This window comes from Procambarus clarkii, chromosome 36 (assembly GCF_040958095.1).
Source record: "Procambarus clarkii isolate CNS0578487 chromosome 36, FALCON_Pclarkii_2.0, whole genome shotgun sequence".
In the NCBI taxonomy this organism is placed as follows: Eukaryota; Metazoa; Arthropoda; class Malacostraca; order Decapoda; family Cambaridae; genus Procambarus; species Procambarus clarkii.
In genome coordinates, this window is record NC_091185.1 from 27,342,820 (window position 1) to 27,365,089 (window position 22,270).

The 22,270-nt window shown below is 42.3% G+C and overlaps 1 protein-coding gene across 1 annotated transcript in view; it reads right to left on the reverse strand.

Moving 5' to 3' along the window:
- Positions 1 to 22,270, reverse strand: part of LOC123756241 (uncharacterized) — a 579,026-nt gene that overhangs the window by 495,453 nt on the left and 61,303 nt on the right. The window lies entirely within an intron of this gene.

Below are 22,270 nucleotides of genomic sequence, written 5' to 3' on the forward strand. Positions count from 1 at the left end.
GGGGAGAGGCAAGGCAGGTCATTGCTAATTTGTCATTAACAGATGATGATTACGACCATGCCTTACAGTTGTTACAAGATAACTACAGTGATAAGGAGACTGCAATTGCACGTCTCTCATACAAATTATTGGATTTACCCTCTCCAAATAAAAGTTATGAGTCACTACAATCATTTCGATTGTCTATAGAATCAATCATCAAAGCCCTCAGTACAAAAGTACCTGTAGGTGATGCAGAGTGGCTTATAAAGTTAATCATTCAAAGGAAACTTCCAAATGAGGTCATAGACAGCCTATGCACTCATTATAACACCAACATCTTATCACAAAGCCAAATCATTGATGGACTTCGAGCTTACGTACAAAGATTACGAAGCCGAGGAAAACTTAGATCTCAAGAAAAAATCCCCAAAGGTGAATCCACGGACAAAAGCAAAAATGTCCAGAATGGCAGTCAAAAATCAAGACAACAAAACTCCTCTTCTGCAAAGTGGAAACAGAATAATGTTGGCTCTTATGCTATATCCCCCACAGTTAACAGAACTGTAGGAAACCAAGCTCCTAAGACAGATAAGACAAAAGGAGCTACAAGTGCCCCAAAATGTTTATTCTGTCAAGAAGCACATACCATTTATCAATGCACAGTTTATGAAGGCCGTGCCAGTCGAATCGATCGGCTGAAATCTCTGAACAGGTGCATCCGTTGTCTACGGAAGCACGATACAAGTGAGTGTAACACTCCATTGCAAAACTGCCAATATTGTCATAAAAGTGTACATCACACAGCACTCTGTAGTGATATTAACACTCAATCCAGATCACAGACTTCCAATAATCAACCTGCATCTCAGGCAAAGCCCAAAGATGATAATACCACAACAGCCGTACAATTCTGTACGGTAATGAGCAGTGTCAACGACTTGGACACAGAAATTGTTACAGCAGCCATATTGCCTACTGCACAGCTAGAACTATGCAATCAAGGAATTTGTATTCCAACTAGAGGCTTTCTTGATCAAGGGTCACAGAAAACCTTTATCAGTAAAAAGATGGCAGAAGATTTACAACTTAAATCTTCAAAGCAAGTATCTACCTCCATATCAGGGTTTTTTACTAATTCTGGTCGTAGAACCTTTCCAGTAGTAAAACTCAATGTCTGTCTAGGTACATCCCAAAGGACAGTAGAAGCCATAGTAGTTGATAAAATTCCTACTGAAATGGAAGTGACTGGTCTGACAGCCACAATTAAATTCCTAAAAGAAAAAGGAATACAATTAGCAGATCCTCTGCTTGATTCTAACTACATAGGGGATATCGGAATCCTGATTGGAGCTGACTACTATCATCGATTCATTCTGGGATCAGAAGAATCTATGGGTATGAATATACTCAAATCAGCAGGAGGCATATTGATGACAGGACCTATACTAGATCTTGAACCTTCAACTCCTGAAAAATCACATCATACAGAAACTGTAATAGTGGCATGACTAGGCAAAGAACAGTCACCACTTAAAATCCCCCACATGATTGATGATGGATTAGAATCTGTACATCAATTGTGGGAACTTGATGCCATAGGAATAATTCCTGAACAACCAAGTCCTGATGATGTCTGTGCATACAATCAGTACTTAGAAACTGTACAGTACCATGATGGACAGTACTGGGTAAGGCTACCATGGAAAATAAACCATAAAACCTTACCTACCAATTATCACATGGCTTATAGTCAATTTAAATCGCAACTAGCAAAGCTAAGAAAAAGGCCTGAGCATTTAAAACTCTATCATGAGATTATTGCTCAACAATTAAAGAATAAATTCATCGAAGTCGTGAAACATGACAATAAGCAAACAGGCCATTTTTTACCACACATGGCTGTAAAGAGAGAATCAAAAACAACTCCTTTACGGATAGTTTTTAATTGTAGCTCTAAATCTGGACCCCAAGGAACCAGTCTAAATGATTGTTTGCAAACAGGTCCAAGTCTAACTCAGAAATTGTATGACATACTGTTGAAGTTTAGACTTAACAAATATGCGTATTCAGCAGATATAAGTAAGGCCTTTCTCAGAGTTGGCTTGCAGGAAGAAGATAGAGACTTCACTAAGTTTCTATGGGTAGAGAACCCAGAAGATGTCAATAGTCCTGTAGTGACTTTCAGATTCTCATCAGTTCTTTTTGGCGCGACAAGCAGTCCATTTCTATTGCAAGCAACTCTAGATACTCATCTGAAGAAATCATCAAGTCCCTGTAAGACTGAAATCAGTCAAAATATATATGTAGATAATTTTCAAGGGACAGTTAACAGTACTACTGAACTTTTACAATTATATCAAGAGGCCAACAAGGAGCTACAAGGTGCCAACATGCCACTACAATCTTGGGCCTCTAATAATGCAACATTGAATAATCAAATAGCAAGAGATTACCCTGAATATCACGTACCAGAATCACAAAAGGTGTTAGGCATGGATTGGGATTTAATCTCGGACACAATATCGATCAAATCTGTGCCAGTAAATTACAACATCACTACAAAAAGGGATTTGCTTTCACAAGTTAGCAAAGTATTTGACCCACTTGGTCTACTAAATCCTTTGACTATCAAGTGGCGTTTATTGGTGCAAGAAGCATGGAAGGCTAAGGTTGGTTGGGATGATCAACTACCAATCCAGTTACAAAAAGCTTGGATGGAAGTGGCTCAAGAACAAACTTTAGTTGAAAAGTTAATCTTTCCGAGACACATAGTCGAGGAAAATGAAGAAGTATCACTACATGTATTCGCAGACTCGTCAGCCAAAGCTTTTGGAGCTTGTGCTTACTTAGTGACTTCTAATCAATCATATCTTATCACCTCTAAGGCCAGAGTCGCTCCATTAAAAAAGAGGACTTTGCCTCAGATGGAACTAACAGCACTGTTAACTGGCACACGCTTAGCAGTGCATATCAAACAAGTCTTGTCAACCATGAACATCAAAGATGTCATTATATGGTCTGACAATGAAGCTGTCTTACAATGGGTACGAAACGACAACTGTCCAACTCCATATGTAAAAAATCGCGTCTCGGAAATTAAAGAAATTTCCGCAGGCTTTCAATTGTTGCATGTACCAGCAAAGGATAATCCAGCTGATCTCTTATCAAGAGGTATGACATTTAAACAGTTTGCAAAGGCAGATATTTGGTTTCATGGGCCTCGATGGTTAGTGAATGGTAGTTGGCCTGAACAAAAGCCACACGTCATTACGACACAAACCATAACTACCACCAGGCAGCAAGCTCAAATATCAGTCTTGGATGGTATTCGTTACTCCTCGCTCATCAAATTAATCAATGTAACACAGAACGTGTTTCATTATCTCAGGAAAAAAGGTATAAAATACACTTTTCCAGATGCACTTCTCTATTGGGTAAGACAAGCCCAGAGAGAAACTTATGGGAATAACTATGAAAATCTTCCTCATAAGTTAAAACACAATCTCGGTCTGTGGATAGACCAAGAAAATCACAACATTCTGCGTTGTGGAGGGAGACTTAAACACGCAGATATCAATCTAGATACCGTGCATCCATGGCTTTTACCAAAAAATCATTGGATCACAAGGTTGATTGTGTTGCATACACATCAACAAATCATCAAACATGGAGGAGTGTTAGACACACTCACACAAATCAGACAGCAGTACTGGATTCCTCAGGGAAGACAGTCAGTCAAATCAATCTTGAAGAATTGCATGATATGCCGAAGGTACGATGCAAGAACTTGCTCTTATCCAGGGCCACCACCCCTGCCAAAGGAACGAGTGGTCCATCTACAACCTTTCGAAACGACAGGAGTAGATTATACAGGAGCAATATATCTAACAGGGACTGCAGATAAGCAACCTATCAAGGCATACATCTGTCTGTTCACCTGTGCTACCACCAGAGCAGTACATCTAGAGGTAACACCCGATATGACTGCTCAATCATTTATTCAAGCTTTCCGCAGATTCGCAGCACGCCGATCATGCCCTAAGCTGATGATTTCAGATAACGGAGCAAACTTGGTAGCTGGAGAAGCATGTCTACAGGAAATCTGTTCCCATCCTGCAGTTACTTCCACACTGGAACAGCGTCATTGCAGATGGAAATTTATCCCTCCGAGAGCCCCATGGCACGGTGGATTTTATGAACGGTTAATAGGAACTGTAAAAAGATCCTTGAGAAAATCTCTACACCGTCAGAAAATCAATCTTCAAGAACTCCAGACAGTAATCACGGAAATAGAATCAAGGGTGAATAACCGGCCGTTGACTTACTTGTCTGAGGATCCTACTCAACATGAGCCATTAAGTCCTGCCCACCTAATGTATGGAAGACTTCTGACTCCAGTACCATCTCTAGTGGATGATGAGATCAGAGATCCCTCATATGTGGGTCAGAGCGAGTTGGTTCAGGGGTATAAGCATCTGTCTAGCATAATCCAAAAATGGAATGATGTTTGGACAAAAGAATATCTTACATCTCTACGAGAACATCACTATGGGGCCAATGTCCCACATAATATTGCTAATCTCCAACCTGGCGATATTGTCTTGGTAGACAGTGATGGCCCTAGGGCTGACTGGCCATTAGGTAAAGTTGTCTCAGTCCATCCAGATAGTCAGGGGATTTTGAGAATAGTCAAAATCCTGTCTAAAGGAACAACTTACCTGAAGACATTGGACAAACTCATCCACATGGAATCAGTGAGCCAGCTGCAGTTAGATCCTGAGAGACCTCAAGACACTCTAACTCCACAAAACCCACAGACTCCTAACAGACACAATCGTCCACAACGGACAGCAGCACAAAAGTGCAAGCAAAATTTGCACTTGTATTATCAATCCAATGGAGAGTAAATAAATACATATGGTTACTATTGTCCTAAGTATTGGACTCTGTGCCAGTTCTCTCCCTCTGGAAGATGTGGGAAATTTTTACCCACCATATCTAATAATCATCTAAGAAATGTATAATTTCTATATCATATCTATATCATATCAAAATCATATCTAAATCGTATCAAAATCATATTAGAATCATTAAAGATTCATTATATAGCTTGATCCTGGATGACAATGGCACCATGAACACGTACGCAACAGGGGCCCCTTTGATGCCTACGTGACTTTGTACATGATTTCTCAAGGATCCAGAAGCTTCTAGAAGGATTTGTTAATTAAAAAACTATTGGAACATTGATTCAACATCCGGTAGGATTAAAAATCGAATCCTTAATAAGATTCAGTGGTACTTTCAAATACTACTTATAATCTTTAAATCTTATATCTAATTATATTATAATCACATCTTATCTTAATCATAAGTCTAGACTGTAAAAATAATCAATCAATATTCATAGAAGGCTACCGTGCTCAGAGAGCATGGCAGGGCGATGGGGGGAGTGAAGCGCCCACCAACAAAGCCCAGGGCACTCCGCGTTTGTTTACAAATGAGTGAACAAGTGACTGATCCTTAGCGAACATTACCAGCTCAAGGACACCTTATCTAATATATTTTATCGCCAGTGAACACTCTCTAGAACTGGGGGAGTACCTGGACAATATCTACAAGGAAAATCCTAGAACATTTATAAAAATAAGAGTGTAGTGGAGATCACAGTGACGCGGTTTCCACCACCTTCATTCCTATTCTTTATCAAATATCATTCTTCTGCAACGCAGTTAAAGAAAAATCCAAGTAGCAACGCTACCAGATCATCATACAGCAACGCTGTAGCAAAATATCGTGCCTAAACTCAACAAGAGAGAGTTAATCAGTCTGGCAAACTTGTCAGACAGGCACCCCGACTGGCAGAGAAGTATATTGAAGGTTATTTGGTATATGATTGGCCAATTGTATGCTTGTGTAGCTTTAATATCCTATAAATCTGTCTGTTGGTTAAAAAGCGAGGCTAAGCCTCACATATCAGTAAGTTTATTAAAATTGTAGTGTAGCTGTGAATCTTATCCAAGCACTGAACCTCATGAGTGTCCATTGTGTCAGAAAATAATTCAGCCTCAATAAGTAAAAACCTCACAAGTGTCCATTGTTTTGGAAAAGATTCAGTCAAGCTAACTGTATAAATTGAATATGTCTGCATATATATTTGAATATATAAATTAAGTTATCAATTGTTTGCTTAGTTAATTTTTAAGTTATCATATAAGTTCATTTAATTGAATATAATTTCTAGTACTTACTTAATAGTATTAAGACTACATTTAAGGTCATTTATTATACTTTTACAATTTAATTTGTTGTTTATAGTATAAGTACATATTGGCTGTTAAGTTATGGTGCTAGGTTAGACTATGTATGTTTAAATCCCTGATTTAAACAGAGCCAGTGTTCAGTCAGATAACTGAATTTATCAAATCTTATCCTTGTATAAAATACAAGCTGATGTGAGATCCCTGTCTACAGGTGGATTGGAACTTCTATCAACATAGTCATTCACCCCACCTGTCCCTTACAGCCCACAGTTTGTCATTAGGAAAAGAGGATCTAGGATTTACAACCCTAGCTAGAGATTTTAGTTGAATTAATTTGCAGACAGTAAATTTTTAATTTAGTTCAGTACAAGTCCCTGGTAGTCTCCTCTTATATCAATCCCATCAGGTTTTTCCCACAATACAAAGCTGCGAGTGTGTCTATGCTCCCACATACAGAGCTGCGAGTGTGTCTATGCTCCAACATACAGAGCTGCGAGTGTGTCTGTGCTCCAACATACAGAGCTGCGAGTGTGTCTATGCTCCAACATACAGAGCTGCGAGTGTGTCTATGCTCCAACATACAGAGCTGCGAGTGTGTCTATGCTCCAACATACAGAGCTGCGAGTGTGTCTATGCTCCTACATACAGAGCTGCGAGTGTGTCTATGCTCCAACATACAGAGCTGCGAGTGTGTCTATGCTCCGACATACAGAGCTGCGAGCGTGTCTATGCTCCGACACACAGAGCTGCGAGTGTGACTATGCTCCGACATACAGAGCTGCGAGTGTGTCTATGCTCCCACATACAGAGCTGCGAGTGTGTCTATGCTCCCACATACAGACCTGCAAGTGTGTCTATGCTCCGACAGGCAGAGATGTACACAAATATGTCTTAGCGAGAAGATACTCGGCTCAGTGAACTAATTGTTTTCCGAAACCGCCATTATTTTCGACAAGGAAAAAGTTTCACTGGACGCAAGTGAAGACACGAAACTATTGAGAAAGCTCTCACAAGACAATTGAAGTAGAAGAGCCGTCGAGGCTCACCACACAACAACAACAACAACAACAACAGGACAACCCTTTCTTTTCCTTCCTTAGTCTTGAAGTTCTAAATTATTTCGACTTCTGCTACGGCATTCTGCCCTCCAGTCCTTCTAACTCAGCTACGCTCACTAAGTCTCTTCTCACTCAGCATCACAGTACTATATATATATATATATATATATATATATATATATATATATATATATATATATATATGCGAACAAGCCTGAATGGTCCCTAGGACAATATGCAACTGAAAACTCACACCCCAGAAGTGACTCGAACCCATACTCCCAGGAGCAACGCAACTGGTATGTACAAGACGCCTTAATCCACTTGACCATCACGACCGGACATAATGAGGTGATAGCCGAGGCTATTTGAACCACCCCACCGCCGGCACTCGGATAGTAATCTTGTGTAGTGTGTGCATATTGTCCTGGGGACCATTCAGGCTTGTTCGCATTTGTGTTCCTCACGTGTGCCCCAAAGAATGAGGTGATTTGGTATAATGCTATGCCCAAGATTACTATCCGAGTGCCGGCGGTGGGGTGGTTCAAATAGCCTCGGCTATCACCTCATTATGTCCGGTCGTGATGGTCAAGTGGATTAAGGCGTCTTGTACATACCAGTTGCGTTGCTCCTGGGAGTATGGGTTCGAGTCACTTCTGGGGTGTGAGTTTTCAGTTATATATATATATATATATATATATATATATATATATATATATATATATATATATATATATATATATATATATATATATACTGTACCCAGTTATATATCTAACTTGAACCCAGACAGCCAGGGGCACTATGCAACTGGCATACCTGGTACCTTAACCACTTGACCAACCATGACCGTACAAAAGACGATGGTAACCGAGGCTATTTTCCCCCACCATCCCGACGGCACTTGGTGGTGAACTTGGGCATAGTTATTTCATCAAATCACCTCACTTTGATGGGCCACATGAGCAACACTAATGCGAACCATCGTCCTTTGTCCGGTCACGGTTGGTCAAGTGGTTAAGGTACCAGGTACGCCAGTTGCATAGTGCCCTGGCCGTCTGGGTTCGAGTCACTTCCGGGGTGTGGAGTTTTCAGTTGCATATAGGCTTGGAGATCATTCAATCTTGTTGGCATTTCGAAAGTTCCCAATTTTCTGATGGGAACATCAGATCATTTGGGAGTGCATCGGACGAGGGGGTGGGGAGGACGAAGGGACGGGAGTGGGGGATGGTGGGGACGAGGGGACAGGGGAAGCGGAGAATGGTGGGCAGGTCAAGGGGGACCTGGGAATGGGGAGGGATGGGGAGGACAAGGGGACAGGGGAGTAAGAAATGGTTAGGAGGATGAGGGGAACGGGGGGGAGGGAACGGTGTGGAGGACTGGGAGACAGGGAAAAGTTGCTCTGGCTCAGCAACACATCCACAGCAACGCGTGGCAGGGTACAGCTAGTATATAAACAAAAAATGTAAATGTTCGTTTGTTCAAAATCGCTAATCTCCGAAAGTTCTTCAACGATTGCTTTGAAATTTTGACACAATGTTCCATTCACATCCGAGACGGTTTTATATACATATTTGCACCACCGTTCACTGATAGGGACGTTTGAAGCAGTAACGATAGACAACGGTGCAAGTTTTCATTAAAAATCCCAAGTATTCCACGTGCACTGGTGATTGGGAGCTTTAACAGATTGGGAAATTAGGTAATACCCGCCACACACACACGTACACCGAAACTACGACGTTGGTACAACGTTCGAACAAGTTTAAACACCTCCTAGCCAGGTATAACAACCAATATAGCAAGTTGTAACAACGTTCTAATACGTCATAAACACGTTAAGCCAAGATGTAACAACTTTATTGCAACTTGTAACTAGCGGAAAATAGAGACAGTTACGGTTTGTGTTTCCAGGGTATTAGGTAGTTTATTGTTAAATCTTTTGGTGATTGTAAATTTTCCAGAGAAACAAATGTCACTCTAGATGTTGAGGTATTGAATGATGGAAGTAACAGTTGTAACGATGGCTGCCAGTTGTTTAATATAACGCAATATTCAATTCATCCCATTACCAGTAATGATAACTTTTAACATGATAACTAGAGTTAAATTGTGATTATCCATAAAACCAATTACATAAACAATTGATCAATGGGTGACATGATATAAACCTGTTGATTAGCATTGATAGTATACCAGAAGAGGAATTAGCACTGTTCTCCAGCGGCCAATCCTCGCAACAGGAGACGATTGGGAACCAATCAAGCTCCTGATTCTTCCATCATCAAGAATCATAATTTATCACTAGCCCAGAGAAATTTTTTTTTTTTTTGGCACGACACTAAAATATCTGCTCATCATTAGAGGTGATGAATCGCTGTTTCATGTCGCGATTTAAGAAGATAAAATGTTTGCTTGTTTATAGCCCTTAAGAGTTTGCTTCAGAATAGCAGTACATATTGTCAACACGTAATAATATATTTGTCATTGCTGGACGGTAGCATGAGGATTGATTAATATTATATAACATTTCCTTACTATAGATAACAGCTATTTTTCTTACTATAAAGTGATAAAATGCTAATATTTGATGTGGAAAACAATTTATAAAAAATAATTTGGTCAAGTAATTGTTAAAAAAAAAACAAGGCGAGGAGGCTATGTAACGAGAACCAAAGAAAACGTTTGTTTAATATTTGTTAATTAAACGTTTAATTTTGTCTCTTTCCAATTGGGAGGGAGGGAGGGAACAATCAGGGAAGAACGCCAAGTCATTACGACTATATAGCACTGAAGAGGGGTCAGGATAAGGATATGGGATAGGACGGGGGGAAAGGAATGGTGCCCAACCACTTGGACGGTCGGGGATTGAACGCCGACCTGCATGAAGCGAGACCGTCGCTCTTCCGTCCACCTCAAGTGGTTGGACCCCCAAGTGGGGGGGGGGGGGAGAAAAGAGGGGAAATTATCAGGGGAAAGCGCCAAGACATTAGACTATACAGCACTGGGAAGGGGTCAGGATAAAGATCTGGCATGGAAACTTAAGCTTGTTCTATGTACCTCTGAAATCGTGGACCAATGCGAGACTTGTCCTCTTAAAAATAACGTCGCTTTTGGCCGTTTATCCGTATGGCCGAAATGTGGATTTAATTTGAAAATTAAAAAAAATGTAAATAAATTTGGGATTTTTTTTCAACAACAATAAGTTAATGGTCCTCTGGTAGGTTAGGTGGGCAGAAAATTTTCATAAAGTGTTAACAAATTATGAAAAACGTTAATTGAAAGTTTCCTCTCCTAACCTTTCCGAGTAGGCCGGACGACTCAAACAGGAAACGGGACAGTACGTCACTTTTGTGAGTCGATTTCATTTTAAATTATGCCCAATTTTGGCCATATCGCGCATACGATCGAAAAGCGACATTATTTTAAGTTGACGGGTTGCTGAAACAATGCATCTAGGAGGAGAAACGTTGAGCTTACAACTGTTTATACGGCCAAAGATCTACAAGCCTGAAGACAGGTAACTCTACAACTGATCTAGAACTCTTCCTCTCTGAACAACGCCCCTGAACAAGAGACTATAATGCCTCGTGAACAAACTTACCTCAACTAGCATTAACTATGTGGATAAAAATAAAAGTTGCCTCATATGGGCCAATATGCCTTCTGCAGTTACCTTCATTCTTATATGTTTATGTTTACCAAAACTTCAAATAAGGGGCTTGACAGCTGAGTGGACTGCGCTCCGGATTTGTAGTCCTAATGTTCTGGGTTCGATACCCCGTTGGAAGCGGAAACAAATGGGCAGAATTTATTTCACCCTGATGCACCTTTTCACTCAACAGTAAATGGATACCTGGGAGTTAGACAGCTGCCACGGGCTGCTTCCTGGGGATGTGTAACAAAAAGGAGGCCTGGTTGAGGACCGGGCCGCGGGGACGCTAAGCCCAGTAATCATCTCAAGATAACCTCAAGATAACCTCAAGATAGGCCATAAACATTAGAGCAGCTTTATCTTATTACATCTTCAAGATCCGCAGAGTGATGTTAGTAGCCAAGCGGTCAATGATGGATAAGACTCTAGAATGAATGAAGGATAAGACTTCAATGAAGGCTAAGACTTCATAAGATAAGACTTAAGAAGACTCAAACAGCCATGAAGTGGCTTTATTAATCCTTATGGGCCTAGGATGATCGTCAACAAGACGATACTTTGAGAAGTTTGTCTCACATCTGCAAGATTCCCCGGAGCACCCTGGATCTTGCAAGAAATGATGGCTGGAAAGTACATATAGCCTGTCTGCAACAGCTGCAACTGATCAACATGGCACCCTAGGAGCTTCGCCTCAGCCCACCTGACTGCCAACTGATGGAACTTACCCATGGGGAAATCACCTTCCAATGGATACATTGCTTTCCCATGGGAAAGTTCTTGACGTGAGCAAACATGGAACGGTACAGGGTGTGAATGGTGCAATGGTACAGGGTGTGAAAGGTGCAACGGTACAGGGTGTGAAGGGTGCAACGGTACATAAATTGGGGATAGTAATATGGGAGAATTTTGACCTTAGAGTTGTAAGTGGGATCAGGCTTAATTTGTTTCATTGCGTAGTGTGGAGTAGAGTAACGCATTATAGTGTGGAGTAGAGTAACGCATTATAGTGTGGAGTAGAATAAAACATAGATCTACTCTTCACTATAACATAACACAACATAACTCTGTCAGGAGTAAAATTGATTCATATCTAAGAAAGCTGTTTCTATACATAATATATTTTTATGATTCCAGTTACTAACGCAATGCAAAGTGAAACTATATTATTCTTTTTGGAAACGTTAATAAAGTTCATAGCAGGTTCTTCTTGATTGCCATGTTCATCTCTAGTTAGGAACTCTGTTCAAAATGAACAATCATGGGTCCAGGAGTCTCTGTTATTAAATATCTGCATTTATTTAATATACTGTCAGTCTGTATTTCCGTGGGTGGCGGCCAGACCACTGGGGCTTTACTTTCAGTTCAATTTGCACAGTGATTGCTTTGAGGGAGGTGCCCAACAATGGAAGTTCGTTATCGGGCTCATATAGATCCTATTGAAAGTTTCAGGGGTCCGATTGCAACCTCACTTCCAACGAAATCGGTGGAAGGTGGCTGGCTCGGTTTCAATAATTTCCTGACTAAGGTTAGTCGTAATACGGGTTGGTGTGAGTGTGTGTTCACGCCAGAACGATTAGGTTCTTTAGCTGACTCAAGCTCCGAATCAATCCTCGGTGGCCCAATCACTGGCACGCCCATATCGTCGTTACGGGCACCGGCTCGTTACGGGCACCGGCTCGTTACGGGCACCGGCTCGTTACGGGCACCGGCTTGTTACGGGCACCGGCTCGTTACGGGCACCGGCTCGTTACGGGCACCGGCTCGTTACGGGCACCGGCTTGTTACGGGCACCGGGCCAATTACGTTGTCACCTACGCTTTTTAAAGTCCCCCAGAACGACATAAAATATTGGGCGGAATTGGTTCAATAAATTAACAGCCCAGTTTCCAAATCATAATTTACCCAGATCAATACAAACTCTAAACAAACCCTTAAGATGTGTGTGTATTTTCACCTGCAGAATCGATCTATTAACTCTTGGGCCCCGCCTTTCTAACCGACCTATTTTTTCCTCTCTTACGTCTACTTCCTATATATTTTTATAACGCACACACACATATCCAGGAAGCAGCTCATGGCAGCTGTTTAACTCCCAAGTACCAATTTACTGCTAGGTGAATAGGGGCACGAGAGTGAAAAATAACTCTGCTCATTTGTTTCCACCTCGGCCGGGAACTGAATCCGGCCCCTTAGGACTACGATCCCAGAGCGCTACCCACTCAGCCTGTGGCTTCTATGTGTATGTTTGAACTCATCTAGCTGTACTCATCTAGTTGTTCCTGTGGGGATTGAGCTCTGGCTCTTTGGTCCCGCCTCTCAACCATCAATCTACTGGTGTACAGATTCCTGAGCCTCTCGAGCTCTATCATATCTACATTTGAAACTGTGTATGGAGTCTCCATCCACCACATCACTTCCTAGTGCATTCCCTTAATTAACTACTCTGACAAAAAAAGTTCTTTCTAATGTCTCTGTGGCTCATTTGGGTACTCAGCTTCCACCTGTGTCCCCTTGTGCGTGTACCTCCCGTGTTAAATAATCAATCCTTGTCTATCACGTCAATTCCCCTGAGAATTTTCTAAATGGTGATCATGTCTTCCCGAGCCCTTCTGTCTTCCAGCGACATGAGGTTCATTTCCCGCAGCCTTTCCTCGTAACTCACGCCTCTTAGTTCTGGGACAAGCCTAGACTAGCTCTGTTTCCCATGTTATATCCGTTAGGAACTTTCTCATCTCCTCTTTGTTTCCCCTGCGGAATGCTATCCTTTTGCTTTCAGTTCCCATTCTCGAGTACTTTAACCGTTCTTCGACCAGATACTCAAACGTCAGTACACTGTGATCGCTCATTCCTACTGGTGCCTCGAAGTCAATTTCCCTTATGTCGGAGTCATTCAGAGTGAATGACTTACTCAAGTCTCGCTGGTTCATCGTTTCCCCTCATTCTTGTGGGTTCCCTGACATGCTGGCTTAAAAAGTTTTTTGTTGCCACCTCCAGTAATTTAGCTTTCCATATTTCCTCTCCTCCATGTGGTTCCTTGTTCTCGCAGTCTATCCTTCCGTGATTGAATTCCCCTATGATGAGCAGATGGGCTTGAATTCTACAGGCAGCAGAGGATGCTCTCTCAATTATATTGGTAACTGCCATGTTGTTTCTATCATACTCTTTCCTGGGGCTTCTGTCATTTGCTGGAGGATTATATATATCACTGCTACTACTACTCTTGGTCCTCCGATTGTCATGGTGCCTGTTATGTAGTCTCTAAACCCTTCACAGCCAGGGATAACCATCTCCTTGAAACTCCATTCCTTTCTCATGAGTAGGGCCACTCCGCCTCCTCCCCTACCCTCCCTCTCTTTCCTTAATACAGTGTAGTCCTGGGGGAACACTGCATTCGTTATGATTCCTGAGAGTTTTGTTTCCATGAGTCCAATTACATCCGGGTTTACTTCTTGTGCTCTTTCCCTAAGTTCACTTGCCTTGCTTGTAATCCCATCTATGTTCGTGTACATCACCTTGAAGCTGACTCTTTTCTGTCCATTCTCAGTTTCTGTTGATTCCACTGGAGTAGGTAAACATGGAGGGTCTGGGATGGGGAAGGGGGGCTCCTGGGTTGAGAGGGGAGCTGAGGGTAAGGGGGACCTGGGTTATGAGGGGGTTGGGAGGATCTAGTTTGGAGAGGATGGGGGAGAAGGGAGGGCTTGGAGGGATGAGGGAGAAATGACGGCTTGGGGGTGGAGGGGGAGAAAGGAGGGCTTATGGGGGCAGGAAAGAAGGGAGGGCTTGTGGGGGGTTAGGGAGAAAGGAGGGCTTAGTGGGGTGGGGGAGAAGGGAGGGTGGGGGAGAAGGGAGGGCTTGGGAGCGTAGGGAGGGTTTGGGTAGTGGTGGAGAGGGGATGTCTTGATGAGAGGGGGGGGAGTGGGGGGAGCTTGGTCCAGGTGGGCACTCAGCGGAGGGCTCGTAGGGCCTGGGGCAGGTTTGGCTTCTATTGAGTGGGAGGTGGGCGTGATTCTCCTCCCACTTTGGCTGTTAATCTGCCTGTGGAGGGGTTCCCCACTCCTCTCTGGGATCGTAGGGTTCTGGGCTGTGGTTCCCTGATTCCTGTTTCTCTCCTTGCACTCCTTCCTCGCTGCTGCTGCCCTCAATCTCTCCTCCCTGGTCATATCCCTCTGCAGGAATTCCTATTTGAACTTTGGTACATTGAATTGGCTGCTCTTCTTTGTTTAAATTTCTTCTTTTGTGTCCTCGCTTTTGAAAACCACTTTTATCACCCGATCTCTGTCCTTGTTGTACTGGCCAAGTCTAGAAATCTTTTCTATATTCTGTTCTTCCCTCTCCATCTGTATCCCTTCAAGGATCTCTTTGACTGTGGCTTTGTCCACATCTCCTCTCCCCTGGACTGGTCCCTATTTGCTCCGTAATACCTACTACGATTACTGCTCTTTTCCTCTCTATCATTTAGCTAGTGCATCTTGCTGATTTCCGAGAAGTAGCAACTTTCATGACAATTTCCTGTACTACACAGACAACTTCCGGGATCTTTCTATGTATGTCTTCATATGAGAGTTGTATTGTAGAAGTCCCAAGATACATTTGAAAGAGTATCTCCTGAAGCGAGTCATCTTGTCCTTCTCCTTCTGTGTTACGTCTTCCCCCTGCCATGTTTGTTTCCTATTCCAATTCTCGAATCCAATGAGCGGGAGGGTGTGAGTGTGTTTCCTATTCAAATTTTCCAATCCAGTGTGTGTGTGTGTGTGTGTGTGTGTGTGTGTGTGTGTGTGTGTGTGTGTGTGTGTTTGTGTGTGTGTGTGTGTGTTTGTGTGTGTGTGTGTGTGTGTGTGTGTTTGTGTGTGTGTGTGTGTGTGTGTGTGTGTGTGTGTGTGTGTGTGTGTGTGTGTGTGTGTGTGTGTGTGTGTGTGTGTTTGTGTGTGTGTGTGTGTGTGTGTGTTTACTAGTTGTGTTTACTAGTTGTGTTTTTGCGGGGGTTGAGCTTTGCTCTTTCGGCCCGCCTCTCAACTGTCAATCAACTGTTTACTAACTACTATTTTTTTTTTCCACACCACACACACACACACCAGGAAGCAGCCCGTGACAGCTGACTAACTCCCAGGTACCTATTTACTGCTAGGTAACAGGGGCACTTAGGGTGAAAGAAACTTTGCCCATTTGTTTCTGCCTCGTGCGGGAATCGAACCCGCGCCACAGAATTACGAGTCCTGCGCGCTATCCACCAGGCTACGAGGGCCCCCTGTGTGTGTGTGTGTGTGTGTGTGTGTATGTGTGTGTGTGTGTATGTGTGTGTGTGTGTGTGTGTGTGTGTGTGTGTGTGTGTGTGTGTGTGTTTGTGTGTGTGTGTGTGTGTGTGTGTGTGTGTGTGTGTGTGTGTGTGTGTGTGTGTGTGTGTGTGTGTGTGTGAGGGGTTTGTGTGTGTGTGTGTGTGTGTGTGTGTGTGTGTGTGTGTGTGTGTGTGTGTGTGTGTGTGTGTGTGTGTGTGTGTGTGTGTGTGAGGGAGTGTGCTTATGTGTGTACTCCCCTATTTGTACTCACCTATTTGTGCTTGCGGGGGGTTGAGCTCTGGCTCTTTGGCCCCGCTTCTCAACTCTCAATCAACAGGTGTACAGGTTCCTGAGCCTATTGGGCTCTATCATATCTACACATGAAGCTGTGTATGGAGTCAGCCTCCACCACATCACTTCCTAATGTATTCTATTTGTCAACCACTCTTGACACGAAAAAAGTTCTTCCTAATATCTCTGTGGCTCATTTGGGCACTCAGTTTCCCCCTGTGTCCCCTAGTGCGTGTGCCCCTTGTGTTAAATAGCATACCCTTATCTACTCTATCAATTCCTTTGAGAATTGATAGAGTGTGTGTGCGTGTGAGCTTGATATGTATGTTTGTGCGTGTGTTTGGAGCAGACCGTGTGTGCTTTATACACATTGTGTTGCTGTGTATGAGACGTGTGTGTGTGTGTGTATGTGTGTGTGTGTGTTTAAGCACAGTTGCCGTCTCACTCCAGTGTGTATGACATTATGAAAGCAAACTAAACTCACACAATCATCAGCCAGAGAGCACTAACGTGTGGGAGGCGAGCAAACAGCGGCAAACATTGAATGGAGACCTATTTCCGAGGGACTTGTTTGCGAGGGACTTGTTTTGCTAGAGACTTGTCGGCGATGCACGTCTAAGCGAGGCAGGGGGAAACAATCAAGTTCTGATAACATAATTCCCTGCCGTGAGACGTCTAACAAGAGGAAAGGAACCTCCCACGCGCCACTAACATAATTAGCTGTCAATCTGGATGCCACAAAGTTTTCCCCGGCTGCGATCACACACACACACACACTACTGCTGCTGCTGCTTCTTGTTGTCACGGTCGTGGAGTCCCAGTCGTGTTCTGCACGACGCGAGAAACTTCTTGCATTCATGACACCCTCTGAGAGGGGGAAGGGAGATGGTGTTGTTGCTGGAGAGAGTTGTATATTCTGAGATATTCGAAGTTACTGCTCAAGCAAATGCTCTCAAAGGCATTTGGGAGGCGGAGACACAGAGCCGAAGCTCAACCCCGCAAGCACAACTGAGAATATTTACAGAGTGATGTAAATGTTTAACATTTACAAATGTTTGACAATTACAAATGTTTAACATTTACAAATGTTTAACATTTACAAATGTTTAACATTTACAAATGTTTAACATTTACAAAGCAGAATGCTGTACTGTTGTACCACCACCGGGCGCCTGACAGCTGAGTGGACAGCGCTTCGGATTCGTAGTCCTGAGGTTCCGGGTTCGATCCCCGGTGGAGGCGGAGACAAATGGGCAAAAAGTTTCTTTCACCCCCTGATGCCCCTGTTACCTAGCAGTAAATAGGTACCTGGGAGTTAGACAGCTGCTACGGGCTGCTTCCTGGGGGTGTGTAACAAAAAGGCCTTGTTGAGGACCGGGCCGCGGGGACGCTAAGGCCCCGAAATCACTAAATAACCTCAATTTAACCCCCACAAAGCAGAGACCCGTACCACTGAGCCACCGCACCAAAAAAGCCAATGACAGCATTTTTTTTTAACTGATTCAACAGTGTCATCCAATTGTACACATTAGAGTCATGCTGAATTACAGTCATTGAAGACCTTGTGCATGACTCTCCTGTTCAGTCATGGATCTGAACTCCAGTCATTAAACCTGTAACATTTCATTCCAATTATTAACACGTCGGAAGCCTAAAACAAAGACACTCTTAATTACATCAACATGGGATGGTCTGAGGGGAACGGGTAGGAAATGTCAGGGGAAATATAGACGTAATTATCCCTTACGACTATATAGCACTTGGTAGGTGGTCAGGATTAGGATTGGGACCATACTCCAGCAGTCATCCACAGCAGCACCACACTCCAGCAGTCATTCACAGCACCACCACCACCACACTCCAGTAGTCATCCACAGCACCACCACCACACTCCAGCAGTCATCCACAGCACCACCACCACACTCCAGCAGTCATCCACAGCACCACCACACTCCAGCAGTCATCCACAGCACCACCACCACACTCCAGCAGTCATCCACAGCACCACCACCACACTCCAGCAGTCATCCACAGCACCACCACCACACTCCAGTAGTCATCCACAGCAGCACCACCACACTCAAGCAGTCATCCACACCACCACCACCACACTCCAGCAGTCATCCACAGCAGCCACCACCACACTCCAGCAGTCATCCACAGCACCACCACCACACTCCAGCAGTCATCCACAGCACCACCACCACACTCCAGCAGTCATCCACAGCAGCCACCACCACACTCCAGCAGTCATCCACAGCAGCCACCACCACACTCCAGCAGTCATCCACAGCACCACCACCACACTCCAGCAGTCATCCACAGCAGCCACCACCACACTCCAGCAGTCATCCACAGCAGCCACCACCACACTCCAGCAGTCATCCACAGCACCACCACCACCACACTCCAGCAGTCATCCACACCACCACCACCACACTCCAGCAGTCATCCACACCACCACCACCACACTCCAGCAGTCATCCACAGCAGCCACCACCACACTCCAGCAGTCATCCACAGCAGCCACCACCACACTCCAGCAGTCATCCACAGCACCACCACCACACTCCAGCAGTCATCCACAGCTTGAACATACTCTCACTCCTGCTTCCACACACTCACTCACAATACCTGCTAGTGTTCTATCTTCATATTTTACTGAATACATGTTATTTATCTGTCTTCTATTATACATCTGGCTACTATTATACATCTGGCTACTATTATACATCTGGCTACTATTATACATCTGGCTGTCATTATCCATTCGTTCAACAAACCATAACAATCTCAGAATGTTCTTTTGAACAGTTTATTGATTTGTTTTCTTCCAATATTCCAATAACATTTTAATTCGTTGCTCCACCTAGTATACTAACAAACTATTCTTAGTTAAAATGTCCTTCTATATATCTCTAACAAATCATTTTTTCATATATATTCCACACCATCGTCTCTCAGTTATTCATAATTGTTGTCCGAATCTCCATGCTGACCCGACGGCATCCTGTATTTCGGTACTCTGGTACTTAACAATGGCTAATTGTATTAGATCAGTACTGTATTTCCTAACAATGGCTAACTGTGTTAACTTTAGTACTGTATTACCTAACTATGGTTAATTGTATTAACTTCAGTACCGTATTTCCTAACAATGGCCAACTGTATCAACTTCAGTACAGTATTACCTAACAATGGGTAATTGTATTAACTTCAGTACTGCATTTCCTAACAATGGCTAACTGTATCAACTTCAGTGCAGTATTTCCTAACAATTCAGTACCTAACAATGCCTTTGACTGTATCGTTGCTGGTGTCCTTCCTGACCTGACTCTTATATTTCGATTACAAAAATTCGTCTCTGTTTTTTGTAATCGCAATTTTTGTAATCTTTTAATCGCTCATCGAAAATATTCGTTTTAAAAGTAATCGTTCACTTTTGTGGACGCAGAGGGCTGGTGGGAGTATGTGGGTGAGAGTATGTGGGTGGGAGTATGTGACTGGGAGTACGTGGGTAGAAAGAGTGGAGGTGCTGAGGACAGTATGGAACTAGAAAAACAAAGCAGGTTAAGTAAGTGTGAATTCTGTGGGTATGATCGTATACTGTTGTATAACCCGAGGTAGAGTATGTGGATGACTTGGGGGTGTTGGTGGTGTTGTATAACCCGAGGGAGAGTATGTGACTGACCTGGGAATTAGCATTAAAGAAACCTGGGAACGATATGAGGGTGTCCAAGTGGTGTTGTTGTAACACGTGTGTAGGTGTGTCCTGGGTGTAGGTGTTGTAGATGGCGCACAGCACTAAGTGGCTATCCTAGGTGTTATCATTCAGGCACCTAAGGAATGATGCTGGCCACGAGGGGAGGCGCAAGTGTATGGATGAGATATCACAGCCCAAATGCAATCACTTCACGATATCACAACACAAGCGCAATAACTTTAAGAATCACTACGCATATACATTAACGTCAAGATACTAACACACATACAAATTAAATACACGATATCAATAAACATACACAATAATTTTAAGATATTAATACACATTCACACATACTTGAAAGTATATATACTTTCAAGTATATAAAATATATAATATAACGTCAGAATACCACTATCCATATATATATATATATATATATATATATATATATATATATATATATATATATATATATATATATATATATATATATATATATATATATATATATATATATATATATATATATATATATATATGTCGTACCTAGTAGCCAGAACGCACTTCTCAGCCTACTATGCAAGGCCCGATTTGCCTAATAAGCCAAGTTTTCATGAATTAATGTTTTTTCGACTACCTAACCTACCTATCCTAACCTAACCTAACTTTTTCGGCTACCTAACCTAACCTAACCTATAAAGATATGTTAGGTTAGGTTAGGTAGGGTTGGTTAGGTTCGGTCATATATCTACGTTAATTTTAACTCCAATAAAAAAAAATTACCTCATACATAATGAAATGGGTAGCTTTATCATTTCATAAGAAAAAAATTAGAGAAAATATATTAATTTAGGAAAACTTGGCTTATTAGGCAAATCGGACCTTGCATAGCAGGCCGAGTACGACGTTCTGGCTACTAGGTGCAACATATATATATATATATGTCGTACCTAGTAGCCAGAACGCACTTCTCAGCCTATTATGAAAGGCCCGATTTGCCTAATAAGCCAAGTTTTCATGAATATATTTTTTTTCGACTACCTAACCTACCTAACCTAACCTAACCTAACTTTTTCGGATACGTAACCTAACCGAACCTATAAAGATAGCTTAAGTTAGGTTAGGTAGGGTTGGTTACGTTCGGTAATATATCTACGTTAATTTTAACTCCAATAAAAAAAAATTTTACCTCATACATAATGAAATGGATAGCTTTATCATTTCATAAAAAAATAATTAGAGAAAATATATTAAGTCAGGAAAACTTGGCTTATTAGGCAAATCGGGCCTTGCATAGTAGGCCGAGAAGTGCGTTCTGGCTACTAGGTACGACACACACACATATATATATATATATATATATATATATATATATATATATATATATATATATATATATATATATATATATATATATATATATATACAACTTTAGGCACAACTCTCCTAAACACAAGAGTTAAGTATACAACTTTAGAACACTTTCCCACCAGGAGACTCGAACCCTAGCCAGCACAGAAGCCTTCCAGCAACTGGCATAACAGGTACGCCTTAACCCGCTCCACCATCAGCTCAGACCCTTAAAAGAGATGGTAATTTCGGAGTATTTAAATACACCAAAGATCACCACCTCCCAAGAGCACTAGAGCAAGTGAGGGGTCATTTAGACGTTAATTTCATCAAGTCCCTGTTAATATGGGAAGACACAGTGTCTATGCTTAAGGCACAACTCTCCTAAACACGAGAGTTAAGTATACAACTTTAGAACACTTTCCCACCAGGAGACTCGAACCCTAGCCAGCACAGAAGCCTTCCAGCAACTGGCATAACAGGTACGCCTTAACCCGCTCCACCACCAGCTCAGACCCTTAAAAGAGATGGTAATTTCGGAGTATTTAAATACACCAAAGATCACCACCTCCCAAGAGCACTATATATATATATATATATATATATATATATATATATATATATATATATATATATATATATATATATATATATATATATATATATATATATATATATATATATGTATGTAT